The following is a 16,159-nucleotide window of genomic DNA, read 5'->3' on the forward strand; positions in this document are numbered from 1 at the left end:
GGAAGCTGATGTCGAGGAAGTTCCAGGCTCTTCTCAATTTGCAGAATTAGATGCTATCGTCAGGGCATTTAAAAAGTTTCCAGAACCCTTAAACATCGTAACCGACTCAGCTTATGTGGCTGGAGTTGTATCCAGAGCAGAGAATTCGGCCCTAAAAGAAGTAACCAATCCAAATTTATTCAACTTGCTCCTGCAACTTACAGAAGTCCTGTCCCACCGGGAGCAAATGTATTTTATAATGCATATCAGATCCCACGCTGATTTGCCTGGGCCGATAGCTGATGGCAACAGAAGAGCAGATGCCTTGGCTTCTCCTGTCCTTACACCATCAGTTCCAGTCACCTTTGCACAGGCAAAGCTGAGTTACCAGCTGTACCACCAAAATGCTTCAGCCCTTGTACGGATGTTCAGGCTGACGAGAGAGCAGGCCATCATTTCAACCTGCCCTTCCTGTTGCAAAGACCAGCTCCCATTATACTACCTAGGGGTGAATCCAAGAGGGTTGCAAAGCTGTCAAATTTGGCAGATGGATGTAACCAACATTGCAGAGTTTGGGTGTCGGCAGCGAGGGAAGCAAGATGACAACTCAACATGAGTGATAAGCAAGCTCCGTTTATTTCACTGTATGCGCGGCTTATATACTGTTAAAATTGCTTATGCCTACCAGTCACTACTTCATTGGTTAAGCACAAAGGTTACAATCTGCATTCCATTGCATTCCATTCTCACAATTTCAGGGTTCCTCCTCATTCTTCTCAATCGCAAGTTCCTCCCCAGTACTTTCCCCACGGTACTTTCCCAGAGCCCAAGGGCACTCTGTCCTTGGGCTCCTGCCCTGTCAGCATAAATTGCATTTATCTTACTGCTGCGGCCTGTATGGCCCACTTCAGCTAACACTGGCTTTGCTCACACAAGCCCTCTAAGGATCCGTAACTGTGGTCTTGAAGCCATTCTTCAACATTTGGGAGATGCAAATATGTACATGTGTCAATTGACACTTTCTCAGGGGCTATGCACGCCACCGCTCACACAGGAGAGAAGACCACAGATGTCATCAACCATCTCATGCGAGCCTTCTCCACCCTTGGGGTCCCCAAAGAGATCAAGACAGACAATGGGCCAGCATACACCTCACAACAGTTTAAAAATTTTACTGAAAAATGGGGAGTGAGTCACTCCACTGGCATTCCTCACTCACCGACAGGACAATCCATCCTGGAGAGAGCCCACCAGACTCTCAAATCAGTCCTTAAACAGCAGAGGGGGGGAACTGAAATCAACTCTCCTCATGAGGCTTTGCAAAGCATTATTTACCATTAATTTTCTCAACAGCTCTTTTTCAGAGCCACTTCCTCCTGTGTTCAGACACTTTGCCAATGACACCAGGGCAAAGCTGAAGGGACAACCACCAGTCATGATAAAAGACCCTGAGTCCTGGCAGATCTAAGGCCCTTTCCCACTGGTGACGTGGGGAAGAGGCCATGCATGTGTCTCAACCCCTGCAGGCCCTCATTGGATCCCCTCAAAACGGGTCAAACCCTACACCCCTGACCCACAGGAAAAAAGAGCATTCTCTGCAAAAAAGGACATTGTCCCAGACTGGACCATCCTGCTCACCCTGGGGTGGAAAAGCAGAAGAAAGAAAAAGTTAAATAAAGAATCTGAGGTTTCCCCCTGTCCCAGATTAGTGATAAAATTCTCTAGTTAAGGAGAGCTCTGAAAAATGCCTCCTCTGAGAGCCAAGGGCTCTGACACCCCCTCCTCCATCCACTACAGAATTTCTTAGATGGAAGTGAAGAAAAAACTATTTATTTAACAAAACCATGCAGAGTGCCCTGCGAGGCACAGGGGGAAGGGGAGAACAGGGTAAAAGGAATTATTAAACCCGATTAAAAAGCTGGTAATTTTAGTGTCCTTTTTCTTCAGATGTACTTTCTCCTCTTTGGGCCCCTCTTGGGGGGGGCTGGGCGGAGTTGCCCGGAAGCTCTGCTGTCCTCCAAGCCCTTTTGGGTTTTCTGGGCAATGAAGCAGATCGAAGAAAAGGGTCCAAATGAAGAAAAATGATGAAAAAAAGAAACAGAAACAGAGCTGGCTGCCCCGACAGCCGTCTCAGCGTGCAGTCTCCTGAGAGAGTCCTCCTTCCCCCCCCCCTCCCTGCTCCCCCACAGCGAGGCTTGGGGGAAAAAGTTTTCAAAACAAAGCTTTCAACCTGTGTTGGGGAAGATGAAATAGGAAAGCCTTATAGATATGATTACCTTGCAAAAGATGCTGAAAATATGGAACGTATAAACGAAATTGAGATGAAGACAAGGTTTGAGTTGAAGAGTAACTAAGAAACAATGGTATAGCCGATTGAAGGTAATCCCACTTCTTGACAGAACAATGCCCACTGCCTAGGCAAGTCCAAAAAGCAGTTTTTTAAGGTTTGAAATATAACCCCGTATGGTAATGTGATGATTCTTATAGGTTGTATGTAAATGCTGTAGGGTTTGTATCTTGTCTTAGGTTGGTTAAAGAGAATTAGAATATTCAACAGAAAAGATGATTTATTGCATTGTAAACGGCAAATCGCTCTCTTTTGCTCTCTCTTTTCACCTCTCTCTTCTTTCTGTGGCCTGCTTTGAGCTGCGTCTTGCAGCCTAGCAGGCCTCTCACACCCACGCTCTTTCACAATAAACTCCCATGCTCTAAAACCCATCTTTAGAGACCTCTTGTTTCTATTTTACCCTCATAACCAAATCCCACAGAGTCTTCCTACAAACCTGCTCTTCTCTCTGTGGCTGAGTGTAGTTAAAGTCACAGGACCACATTTTTTTGAGCATATAAGCTAATGATAGAATACAGGATTATCCTAACATCACTCCAAGACACCCCCGAATCACATATCCATCAATTGTGGTTCTCAGACTGCCTCTCTCCCAAGCAGATCAGCCCCTGTAGCTCTGTCCTGTCCCTAAACCACCTGCCTGTGTAACTTCAGTGTACCCTTGGGAGAGAACTAGCTGTGGGGAAAAAGAGAAAATTTCACCCTATTCATTTACCTGTTTTATTATCTTTGTAGGCTTTTTTCAGCTGCTTGACCCCCAGACACCATCCACCCCGAAAAGAGACCCAACCATGACGAGCCCTGACACCATGACCGTGTTTGCAAGCGTCTTGGCCGCTGCCTTCACTGGAGTCCAAAGACGGTCAATGTGTGGACCACGCTGTCAAAGACTCTGGGCCAAGACGGGTTTTGCCTTGCCATGGACCGAGCGGAGGATCTGATGAGCACGTGTCTCATTGGGATTCCCTTGCAGAAGGGAGAAATTTCTTTTGTAGGAAGTTACACCTTGTACCCCGACCCGGTTTCCACTTGGGATGACTGGGTTGAGAAACTTCCCGGGACGCACAGTGAGCTCCAGGAACTAGATCTGCTGGGGTCCACTCGAGCAGTTTTCTGCATAAATTTTTGGAGTTTTGCACATTATTATTCAGAAGTCAAAAAGGGTGCCAGGGAGAGTGATGACCTGGAAGTTATGCCCTTCCAGTGGGTAAATACCACAGAGGAAGCATATCTTTCACCTTCTTGGTGTGACTTCACTGCCCTGAGAAGTCTCGATACTCAGGTGCTCCCAAGAAAATCCCGAAAGGGATTTTTCTCATTTGTGGAACCTGGGCCTGGGCAGGAATCCCAGCTCATATTTGGGGAGGGCCATGCACCCTTGGTAAGCTGGTAACTTTTACCCCAGATAAAGAGCAGCTGATAAATTGGAAAAATTCGGTTCAATTGGCCTACCCTAAAAGAGAGATTGTTAATGTGGATGAAAAATGTGACAGCACAATCACAACCTGGCCGAAATCAAAACTGATCGCTGCCTCCATTCTGGTACCTTGGGTTGCCATCATCAAAAAGCTGGGTGACATTAACAAAATAGAGTGCTGGCTTGGCAAACATGCCCAGCTCTCCTCTGTGGCCCTAAGCCAGATCCTCGGACACGAGGAGACCATAAAACATGAGACCTTACAAAATAGAGCAGTCATTGACTACCTCCTCTTGGCCCAGGGACATGGGTGCGAGGAGTTTGAAGGAATGTGCTGCTTTAACTCTTTGCCCATGGGCAAAGCATGGCATCAAAAATCAGTGAAATACAAAACAACATCCATAAGCTGCAAACACAAACAAAGGACTGTCTCAGCGAGATCTTTAAGGGTTGGGGGCTCTCGAGGTGGGCAGACTCAATTTTGAAATCGGTTTTATGGGTTCTGTTTAGCTTAATCTTAATGATTCTAGTTCTTGCAGTTTTTAACTCTCCTTTTGTAAAGAAGAAACAGGGAGATGTTGCAGTGACCTTGGCTCAGATGAGCTCGGAGGCTGATATACCTGAAGAAGGGCCCTGGGTCTGAGGAGACCTTTAGCTCAGGGTGACAAAAAGATGTTCCCCCAGGACACCTTGCAGTTAGCTTCCTCAATATGCATCAGGGAACAAGAGTATTGGTTTTAGGGTTTCTCCTCCTCATTATCCTATTTGGATTTAATAGCTAGAATGTTCTACTCTGTTCCTTCTACCTGAGGTTTATTATTGGTTTTCAAAGTTCTGTACCCTCCCTCCTGGTATCCCCATTCCCTGGCGTCCCTGCCAGTCACGCATCCCACGCGTCCCGGTTGGTTCCCCCCTGCAAACTCCTCCCATCCTGGTCCCCCTTCTTAACCACGTGTTCGCCTTTGTTCTGTGCTCTGCGTGCTTGAGAATCCAGCTTGCTCCATCCCCTCTGATCCTTCCCGACCCCACGCACCCTCGCCGACCCCACGCACCTCAATAAACCCTGGATTCCAAGAACTCAGAGACTACATCTCCTTAATCGCTGTGTCTCCTGCTTTTCTCTGTCTCAGAAGCACTCTGCTCCTGCACCCGCAGCACCCCGGCAGCGCCCGGTCCGGACTCGTGTGGGAGGCTCACGGTGGCAGCCTTCTTTCATGGGGTTTCGGGGCTCACCACTTTTCCCAGAGCAAGAAACCTTACTGATCCAAACTGCACTGAAAAGGGTGAGGTTCCAGAACACTTGCAGTTTATCAATGACCTAATTGTATGGGGGAACACAGCAGAAGATGGTTTTGAGAAAGGGGAGAAAATAATCCAGATTCTCCTGAAAGCTGTTTTTGTCATTAAACAAAAAAAAGGTCAAAGGACCTGCCCAGGAAATTCAGTTCCCAGGAGTGAAATGGCAAGATGGCTGTCAGCAGATTCTGACAGAGGTGATTAATAAGATAGCTACCATGTTGTGAGAATCTTATTGAGCTACATAAGGAGCAGAGTAAACTGGATGGAAGGAAATGGGCATATGAAGATGAGCTCCTGAGAAGGAGTAGGCAGTTGGCTCTGACTCTGAAAGGAAAGAGTCTCAGTGAGAGAGAACTGAGAGACAACTTTACCTCTGTCTGAGTGTGCCAGTTTGAAAACAAACCTGCGGAGGGGTTAACCCCACACAAATATGTTGCAAGAGATTCCAAGTCAGGACTACAATTAATTCGGGAAAACATTAAAATAAAGGCAATAATACAGAAACACCAGCCTAAACTGACAAAGTTAGAATACAGCCTGTCATCCTCTTGGTCAGGGTGTGGAAGTGGTGATCCTGAAGTAAGATCTGGTCTGTCTCTGGAGGTCCAGTGGTGACTCCTGAGCTCTTCTCCTCTGGGAATGCAGTGGAAGAAGTATGGTAGTGCTCCAAAACTTCAGTTTATGTACAGGTGGGAATGTTCAGTTTCTCCCTTCTGGGCCGAGCATCTCATAATGGGATGATGTAATTGTATGAGTCATGCTGGAAGACCTTGATGGTTGATTAGTGGAGATGGCCCCCCAGATGGTGTTATCAGGGCTGAGTAATGCTGAAGATAAAAACCCCACGTGTTTTTAAGAGGTGATTATGAAGATGGTAATAGAATACATACTTTTTGGTTACACCTTCCGTGTAACCTAAGACACATGTCCTCACTGACCAGCAAGAAGAAAACCACAGGCTTTCCTAGGTGCTGTGGGTTTTTGGAGGATGCACATCCTGAAATACAACCAGATTGTAAGCCCTCCCTACCTTGTGACACAGAAGAAAAACTGTTACAAGTGGGGTCCTGAACAACAGCAAGCCTTTGAACAGACCAAACAAGAAATTATTCATGCAGTAGCCCTTAGGCCAGGAAGGACAGGACAGGATGTGAATAACATGCTGTACACCAGAGCCTGAAGCCTTTGGCAGAAGATACCACGAGAGACTCAAGGATGACCTCTTGGGTTTTGGAGTCAGGTATACAGAGGATCTGAGACCAGCTACACGCCAGCTGTGAAAGAGATTCTTGTAGCCGATGAAGGTCTGAGCTGCCTCAGAAGCGATTGGCAATGAAGCACAGCTGCCTCTGGCACCCCAACTACCAGTGCTGGGCTGGATGTTTAAAGGAAAAGTCGCTGCAACACATCGTGCCAGTGATGCTACCTGGAGTACATGGATGGTCCTCATTACACAACAAGCTTGAATAGGAAATGCAAGTCACCTTGGGATCTTGGAAGTCATCACAAACTAACCCGAAGGTGACAACTGGCCCACTTTTCCCACAGGTGATTCCAATTCAGACATATTTGTATATATTCTCCTATAAAGGGAGACAACACATTCTAGAGTGTTCTTTTTAAAATTGCCTGAAACCAAGACACCAAAGACTGGGAAAAGGGAAATATAACCTGTGATAAATACACGTCATAATGTTGGCTTTTTGCAAATATTACAATGGATACTATGTGCATTGTTTTAATTCTTTTCTTACAGAGGTGGCCTGGTTGTGAAAAATTGCTGTGTAATGACGACTAAGGTCTTTCTTTCCAGTACTAGCTGACTTTAATAGTAGTAAAATAGCTATTAGAGTTTTATTAGAATGCTTGAACTGTCTGCTTGTACTGGATAACATCCCATGAACGGACCCTGCCTCTGACACTCCAATTGTCAGCGCCTGTCGCCTGCAGGATCCTCAATCTGGGAGTGATAACAGAATCAATGAAAGAAGACTGCGCATGCTCCGAGGAGGCGGGTCAGTTCCCCAAACGTGCAAAATAGTTTGGAGAAAAATATGAATATGTATAACTCTTTATGAATATGCATTAGGCTGAAAGGTGTGTAAAGGGTGACTCTGTTCATACCAGGTGTGCTTTTTTGGCTGAATGCCAAAGCATCCAGCACTGACCTTTAGCTTTTATCTCTACCCTATTGTCTTTTATGAAACCTTTTTAATCCTAACAGGAGAGTGAACCTCGTTTTTCACATAACCCCCATTTTTAAAAATAGGAAAGCCAGAGAGCCGGGAACTACAGACCAGTCAGTCTCACCTCTGTGCTAGGCAAGATGATGGAGCAGATTCTCCTGCAAATTATCTTAAGGCACATGGAAAACAAAGAGGTGATTGCTAACAGCCCCCATGGCTTTACTAGCGGCAAATCGTGCCTGACAAATTTGGTGACCTTCTCTGCCGCGGCTACAGCATTGTTGGGTGGGGTAGAGCAGCTGACATCGTCTGCCTGGATTTATGCAAAGCGTTTGACACTGTCCAGCATAATATCCTTGCCTACGACCCTCACACCCTGCCAGCCCCACGGAACCAGTGGGGTTCCGTGCACTGGGGTTCCCCTTGGCCCGCTGCCTGGCACAGCAATGACCCCTCGCATATCGTGCCATCCCCAGGGCATCACGATCGGAGCGGAGTCTGTGAGCGCCGGTCCCTCCTCCGCGCCCCTTTCCTGCGCCGAGAGGGCGGGGGTCGCGGCGGCCCGACCCGGCCGGCGGCAGAGGGAGGGCTGGGGCAGGAGCATCTTCCCGGAGGCGGAGGGCGTGGGCGCCTCTCGCCCCGGCCATCCCCAGCGGCTGGAGCCCTCCGCCTCCTCCTCGCCCCCGGAGTCCCCGCGGTACCCGGGCCGGGCCGGCTGCCCGGCACAGTCCCACTTCATTCACGGGCAACCGCAGGGCAAGAGTCCCCCGGCTTTCCCTTCCCCTGCCCCATCCGTGCTGGGACACCCCGGTACTTCAGCCAGGGGAGGTGTCCAGACAGGTCCTCCTTGCTCTCCCTCTCTCCCCACCGGAGCGACTCGCCTCGCAGCCCGCGCTCTGCTGCACCCTGGCCAGTCACCCACGCACCCTCCCTGGCTCCCCTTCCCTCAGTATCCTTTCTCCGGAGAGGCGTTTCTAACTGGGACCTTCTGGCTGCCACAAGGGGTTTGCATACGGGAGTTACGATGCCAGTAAGAAAGGCACTTGGATTTTGCAAAGCATCATTTAAAACAAGACTTAAAAGAGCTTAACAAAATCTTATAAAAGTATAAAGAAGAACAGTGGAGCTAAACTTACGTCCCTTTAGATGCTGGGAAGTTGGGCAGGTGGTCCCGTCTTGTGCAGCACTGGAGAGTAGCAGCATGCCCTGCAGACCCATCAGAAGGAAGGGTTAGTCTGTTCTGGTCGTTCAAGCTCTTATAGGATTTTCTTACAAGAAAACAACTCCATTCATCATATCTACTGTCAAACAGAGAGGATGTTCACATGAGAACTTGGTGCACTGTGAGATAAAGGCAAGGCCACGCAGGTGTATAATCACTGGTATGGAGTGGGAGCTGCCCACAGGCTCCTCCATCACCATCATCAGACTGAATCTGCCCTGCACCCAGGCAGAAGTGCAGCACTGCACCGGCCTCAAGGTGATGCTGTAGGTGCGCAGAACAGCACTGTGAAGGATCTGTGCCTTCACAGATTCACTGTTACATGGATCACCAATGCTCACTGTGCAATGGTCTTTAAGTCAGAGTCCCTGCAGAAGCCCATAAGAGTTGTTTGAGATCTCCATCAGTTTACATACATTTTGGAAGATCCTGAAGTTAAAAGATCCTGTTCTCTCTAGCAGGGGATTTAGGATATTAGGATATTAGTGTGGAGTGTGCTGCTTATGCTGATAAGGTAGCAAGCAGTCTGTATGGAGCTCCTACACTGACATTTTGAAAGTATAGTTTGTTGTTTAAGAGAAAGGGATTGTAGAGAGATAGGTTGAGTACAAACCAGTCAGCAAGTTTTAATGCTCAGAATGTTAACTGGAGCTCAGCTGGAACATGATCAATAGCTGTCATGAAGGAGACTTTGGCCTAGCAGGCTGCATCCAGCTTCAAAATGAAAGAACCACTGAGATTTATCTGTCATGCATGGTATCTTCTCCCAGAGGTTCTTAGTTACAAGACATCCTTTGATAATAAGATTGCTGTAGTCTGACTACTAATTCCACTAAAGTCAGAATGATACCGAAGTTCACTGAAATTCTCTGCCGGCTACATAATAATTCTCTTTACTTATTGACAGCAAATATGTCTCCATCTCTGTCTTTCAGTTTTCTCTTCCATGGATATTCCTTTTACTGTCCTTGCTGTTTCATTAGTTGCTTTGTAAAAGTTAATTTCTCTAATGAATGGAGCTACAGCAAAGAGTTACTTGTGTAATGTTTGGACTAACTTAAAGCTCCTCTGAGGTGGCCAGGGTTCATCTCACAGCCTTGCTGCAGAGAAGACCTCTCTGAGCACTACTCAATATCCTCCACCTCCTCCTGTTCCACTGTACCTTGGGACTGGTCCTTACTTGTCTTACATAAAGTTCTTCTGCAAACACAGCAAGAAAGTTTATGTCTTTACCAAATGGCAGAAATAAACAAGAAAAGCCAAGCAAACTTTTCATGTGAAGTTCCTGAATCATGCTTACTTCATATAGCAGTACTTAAAGCCGTTGCTTTCTGAGGATAGCAAACATAACCTCCTACATCACCAGTGTTGTAGTCTAAAAAAGATCTTTTTAGCTGTTCTGCTACCCTTGAAGTAAACATGACAGAGATTGTCATTCCCCTTGTAAGTCAGAAGGACCATCTGGCACTACATTAGAACTGTATTCTATTAAAGTCATCAGCATGCTAATTATGGGATTTCTAGTGAATGGTTAAACTACCAGATGCTATGAAGATATATCACTGTCTGTTTACGTAGTTAGACAAACGTTTAATTAATCCTCCAGCTGCTGTGTCTGCTTTACCTATGAACATCTCTAAAATGCACTCACCTGTGCAAAAGGCAGGCCAGTCGTTGCCTTTCAGTAAGAAAAGAAGCTTAAACACAACTTTGGTGAAACATTCAGCATGCACATGTATGGTTTAACTTTACATACTGGTAATTGCATCAAAACCAGTTACAGACTCTTCCACTTCAATTCCTGGATTGTGCTCCCTGATCCTTGAATAATCTTTTAGTGATCATGCAAGTTTTGAAAGCTGGGTTGTTTTAAAAACTTCAGCAATACCATGTTAGAAATCTCAATATACAGCCTCAGTTAATAGAATGTCTACAAATGACCCTACAGCCTTTTACTTGTCCCCATTCTGAGGCGTCTTTCACTCAGAAAATACTGAGGAGGGTAAGTGACCTTCCAATATCACACAAAATTTAATATTGCTCCCAGGATATTTAGCATTCCCACGAGGCTGCTTCTTTAGTGAAACACTGCAAAACAGAGCCCTTTTGGGACATGGCCTTGGCTAAGGATGATTTGCAAAGGCAATATAACTCCTTTATAACTGAAAGTGTTTGCACGTGGCTTTATTTGGTATTGTAAGGTCTACAGATGAGATCTAAAAAAATGGGACTTAGTGATGTACCTAAAGTCTAGCCTCCGTTCAGTCAAGTTTCCATTACACTTCCCTTTTTTGTGTTTAGGAACCAGATTTCAGAAAGGTGCTTTATTTCCACTTAGTACTGGGCCTGTAGTCAGCCTGGACTTTTCTTAGAATCCATCCCAAGGCACAGACGTTGAGGAGACCAAAGAAACACATGGACAGCAGGCTGAGACTCAGCTGCAGATCTCGAGTCCCCTGAGTCAAGAGCTTTTTTGGATGGGCAGCATGCTTGGCTGGACAGGATCTGTTGATCTCTGGTGATTGCAGAAGGTGCTTCATGCAGCTCAACTTGCCAAAATTGTGCTGCATTTTTGCAAAAAGTTCTTGGTGTCATTTTGGATAGGGTCCATAAGCATTTTTCCAGACAATTCATGAGCACAGGAGTTACTACATAACTTTAGAGCAGCGCCAACAGGTAGACTAGACTCAGCCAAGCTTTTTTGAAGCTAAAGGAATTTAATAGTATTTTATGACAGTTGACCTTTTTACCACAGTACTGACAAGAGTAGGAAGAAATAGGATATACTGGGAATTTATTCAGGATATACCAGGGACATAGGCTTTAGGGAAAAACGTGAGAGTTTAGAGCTTCTACAGTGGAAGTAATAGTTTAAATCATTTCACTATTTTAAGCCTACTTTATTTATCATTTTCTTCTTCCTTTGTTAGCATTCTCCTCAGCCAGTTCTCATAATATTTGTCTCATGAGAAACACACAGCCTTCCCTCTTGGGCACAAACACTGACAACGTGATCCACGTGATGGCTTCCTCAGGGTTAGATACTGATAAACATGCCTCATGCAGCTTAACAACTGAAATCCAGGCAGAATATCTGGGACTATGTGGTGGGTTAACCCTGTCTGGGTGCCAGATTCCCACAAAACTGTTCAGTCTCTCCCCTGCTGAGCTGGGCAGGGGAGAGAAAATATAAAAAAAGGCTCGTGGGTCAAGATAAGGGCAGGGAGAATTACCAATTACCACTGTGGGCAAAACAGACTAGACTTGGGGAAAGTAGTTCAGTTTATTGCCAATTAAATCTGAATAGGATAATGAGAAATAGAACTGAATCTTACAAGTTCCCCACCCCTCCCTTCTTCCTGGGTTTAATTTCTCTCCTGAATTCTCTGTCTTCTCCCCCCAGCAGTGCAGGAAGACAGGGAATGGGGGTTGCAGTCAGTTAATTACACATCTCTATGGGCTGTAGGAGGATAACTGCTCCACTGTGGACCTCCATGGGCTGCAGGGCCCACAGCTACCCCACCATGGTCTTCATCATGGGCTGCAGGGGAATCTCTGCTTTGGCAGCTGGAGCACATCTTCCCCCTCCTCCACTGACCTTGGTGTCTGCATGGCTGTTTCTCTCACATATTCTCACTCCTCTCTCCAGCTGAAGTTGCTATGTTTTTTCCCTTTCTTAACTCTGTTGTTCCAGAGGCACTATCTGATGGCCTTGGCCTTGGCCAGCAGTGGGTCTGTCTTGGAGCCGGCTGGCATCGGCACTGTTGGACATGGGGAAGCTTCTGGCAGCTTCTGACAGAAGCCACCTGTCTAGCATCCCCCACCACCAAAACCTTGCCATGCAGACCCGATACAGACTATAAGGCATTGATATCTCAGGAACTTTTTTCAGTGCTTCAGAGTCTTCTTGGAGTTTATGGTGTTTTCCTGGGAAAGCAGAAATAATGTATCTGTGGCCTTCCCTTGCAATTTTCCTTACTCTCTGTGTTTGGATTAAGAGTGTCTCATCCTCTCACATCCTCTCATCCTCTCACACGCTCAGTTTTGTGTGCACAGTAAAGTCCTCTGTGGTCTGGGCTTGCAATACAAAGAAATGGCCTTTCCACAGAAGCTCCAGCATCAGTAACTGGGAAAAGCACAGCACTTACAGAGGGTTACATTTGATGGCGCTGGAAGTTTTTACTCTGTTTCTTTTAAAGATAACAAATTTGCTGACTTTCCAGGCACACTGCAAAAGGCATTTATGTAAGACGGCTTTCAGAGGAGGCAGAGACATGCATTCCAGCTGACAGTGGAGGTAGATAGTTGGCTGAACTGCTGAGGCTTAACTTGACAGTATTTTTGCATAATTTATTATGGCAGTTCCACAGGGCCTTGGGAACTGATCTTGATTGTTTTAGATTTAAATAAATAAATGATGGATCGTGGGACAAACTGGTACTCCATTCCAGGAGATGAACCTGAGATGCATCAAAGGCAAGCTCCCAGTGCCAGAATCAACTGCAGTTTTACAACGATGCTAAGCTATGCAATTATCTTAAACCACAATGATCCTGTTGGATTTGCAGGGGGAAATTTAGCATCAATCTCCTTACACAAAACAAATAAACAAAATCAGCACTGCATTTTCATATTAACACAGCACAGAACAGTGCCAGAATGAATTATCATCTACATTGAGAAGTGCTGCTGCTGTGCTGGTTGCCTCACAGATAAATTAAAATGTATAACTCTTTGTCTGAGAAGCTTGTGACTACAGAGCACAGCAATGACCTGTAAAGACTGTGACCAGTAAGGTAACTGGGAAAAACTGTGATTGTCTAAAGCACAATTAAGTCAGCATTTTACCCTGCTGGGGTATGCAGCCCTGCTGCTTTCATTCATTGTTGGCTTAATTTGTCTATCCATTCCCTCACCTCAAGGGAAAAAGGACCACAAGTGTTAACTCTAAGACAAATAGAGGATGATTATGGCAGAAAACTATCCTCAGGACTAGAAGACAGGAGGCAGCACCAACAACAGATTTGGGTGGCTAAAGTACTGTGAGGGGAAAAACAATCCAAGGTGCAACATTCCTTTTAAACCAATGGGGAGAGACAGCAGGCAGCAGTACAACAGAGATTAACTATGGCAAGTCAGTAAGTAAGCAAATAAATAAATAAATAACCATTACACATCACTTAATGGCATGATAATTGTTAGAGAGAGCAGAACCTCTTTGGAGTTTCTTCTTTGTCAGCTGGGCTTGAATCCAGCAGAAGAACAAACTCAGAGGCAGCTTTCATTTAAAAGACAATTTGTTTATTAGCCAGGCAGAAAATCCCATTAAAAAGGAGAGGAATTTTCATGATTGTGCTGCAATATTAATTTTCAAATATTCTGCCAAAATCTTTGGGCATTTTGCATAAGATGAAGCCATAATTCTGGATGGGACCTTGAGTGGGAGGTGGGGCATGAGCTGACATGGTAGAAATCCCAGGAGGCAGTTTCACCTGAGAGACTTAAGATTCCTTCTCTGCCAGATTTATATATATATTTCTAATCTGGATTAAACTATCAGCATTTGATGGGAATGTTTGCTTCTTGGCAGGCAGTGAATGTATGCAATGTTGAATTTGACTCATGTAATTCCTTTTCTGCTCATTTGGTAATTTTTTTGCTGAAAATAAGGTGCTGACTCCTGGTATGTTAGTACAGCTAAACAAATGTGGGGCAGGGGGTGGGGCTGAGCACTGGTCCCCAGCTCTGCTGAATTTTTAGTTTCCTTGACGGCTGACCTGATCACTCCAATGAATAGTTTCCGAGAGAGAGCCCAGGAGTGGTTGTGGGGAGTGTTTTTCTCTTAAGTGGCAGCAACAGAGTTCCAGAGAGCAATCCAGAGAGAGGATGGTGTGGAAGGAACATGTTCTGGGCTGTGGAGAGGTGAGACAGTCCATGTCACTCAGGGATAGGGACCAAACACTCTGTTTTGTTATTTTTGATAGAATGGACATAATTTTGCCATCCAGCCTTTCAACCTGAGATACTGGAGTTCAGACCCTCCTCCAGCTGCTCAGGGAAAAGAGCAAACTTATTTTCCTGTGGAGAGCATTAGGCAGGTGTAAATCAGGGCTGTGGCCAGAAGCTGCACATAATACATCAGCACCAGCACACAGGTGGGTTGTGCAAGAAAAACAGCTAAGAGATCAGTTAGACCCTTGCCTTCACAATGTGGTGGATGAGACATCTCATCTGGAAACTCTCCCACAGAGGAGCTTTCTATGTTTTAACATGCAACATTCACCCGAGCTGAAAGAGGGGTCAGTTTTGCAATGTTAATGGATCAAACCTTTTCAGCTTGAGAACCATGCATGGTGCCACAGCATGGCAGAACCCCTAAAAAGGCATACCTACACAAGCTGTTAGCATCTCCAGTTTTAATTTGTACCTTCCTTTGCCCCAGGCATGCTGTCATTTACTGCATCTCAGCTGCGGGGTGGAAACTTCTAGCCAAAGGGAATCTTTTATAAATTGTTGGATTCAATGATAAAGCACTCATATGACCATTTCACATGATATTTTAACTGGAACAAACCCAGCCAGAATAGTCACTTAAAGATGATGAGGCTTTAACTCTGCAGCGCCATGAACTTTTACTGATGGGACAGTACCCAGAAGGATTTTCTTGGGGATTGATTTTCCTCTTTAATTTTGCTAATAAGAGATGTTGATAATAAAGATTAACCTAGGTATCTCTAAATAAAAATGGCATGCCTCTGCTGTGGTTCACTTGCAGGAAAACAGGTCCAAATCCCTTTCTAGATCTAAGGACTAAAAGAGAAGTACAATATGCAAAATAATTATTATAATCCATCATTTTCACTGAAACAAAGCAGAACAACAAACAATTATGATAGTATACTGAATCATAAAATGGCAATATGCCAAGGTGTATATCAGCTGAGTCTTCTTATTTGTCTGTTGGCAAAATAAAGAGGATTAGGGGAATGACTCATCTGTTGATTGGAAAATCTACTTTAAGTTGCAAAAAAACTCAAACAACAACATTTAATAAGCAGTAACTTGCTGAGCAAAAAGCTTCTGTTCACTTACAGCTGCACTCCCCACCTTGTAAACTGTGGATGCTCTGGAGCAGCAGAATCAACCCAACTCTGATGTCAATCCCACATCACCAGGTTGTATCTTTTTGTGTTTGCTATGGTCCTAGTGAGTGGGGTCATATTAGCAACAACAAAATATGTGATGTATTTGCAAAGGGGAAAATCCTGTTTTAGCTGTAGCTGTCAGTGACAATTTTATTCATGGCTGCAGTGCAGTCAGTGTTTTAACCTTTCCCACAACTTTCATCTCCTCCTTTATGAAGTCTGGATTCCTCCTACATCAAGCTTAGATTCATAATGCAACTGAAGTTGTGAGTTTAAAACTATTTGTGGCCACCAAAGCAATGCCTGAGCTGTTGTAAAAGGGAAAAAAAACATGCTGTTCAAGCTCAGACTGCAGCTTCCCCCTCACCCCCTGTTATCAGAGCAGCCAGCAGCTCCCTGCCCTGCGGGTGCTGTGGGGGTTCCAAACCCAGTTCAGGGCAAAGCCACAGGTGCTGGGGAGGTCCTGGCAAACCTTATCCATCACCTTATCTGCAGCCTGGGCTCATTCAGCCCGAGATGCTGCTTTGTCTTCATCTCACAAACCCCCGATGTCACCAGGCACCT

The 16,159-nt window shown here is 45.4% G+C and overlaps 1 protein-coding gene across 5 annotated transcripts in view; it reads right to left on the bottom strand.

Annotated features, from left to right (window-relative positions):
• The window catches only part of LOC146444782 (uncharacterized), a 108,103-nt gene extending 99,511 nt beyond the window's left edge, over positions 1–8,592 (bottom strand). For 2 of the 5 annotated variants that reach the window (XR_014852370.1, XM_085060904.1), the window contains exon 1: positions 8,365–8,583. The gene's annotated coding sequence lies outside the window, so the exon portion shown is untranslated. Of the gene's footprint in view, positions 1–8,364 lie in introns of all 5 variants that reach the window. The other 3 variants (XM_085060883.1, XM_085060892.1, XM_085060868.1) reach the window with 2 other exon arrangements.
• Positions 8,593–16,159: the final 7,567 nt, after the last annotated feature.

This window comes from Lichenostomus cassidix, chromosome 1 (genome assembly GCF_008360975.1).
Source record: "Lichenostomus cassidix isolate B80296 chromosome 1, HeHo_3.0, whole genome shotgun sequence".
Lineage (NCBI taxonomy): Eukaryota > Metazoa > Chordata > Aves > Passeriformes > Meliphagidae > Lichenostomus > Lichenostomus cassidix.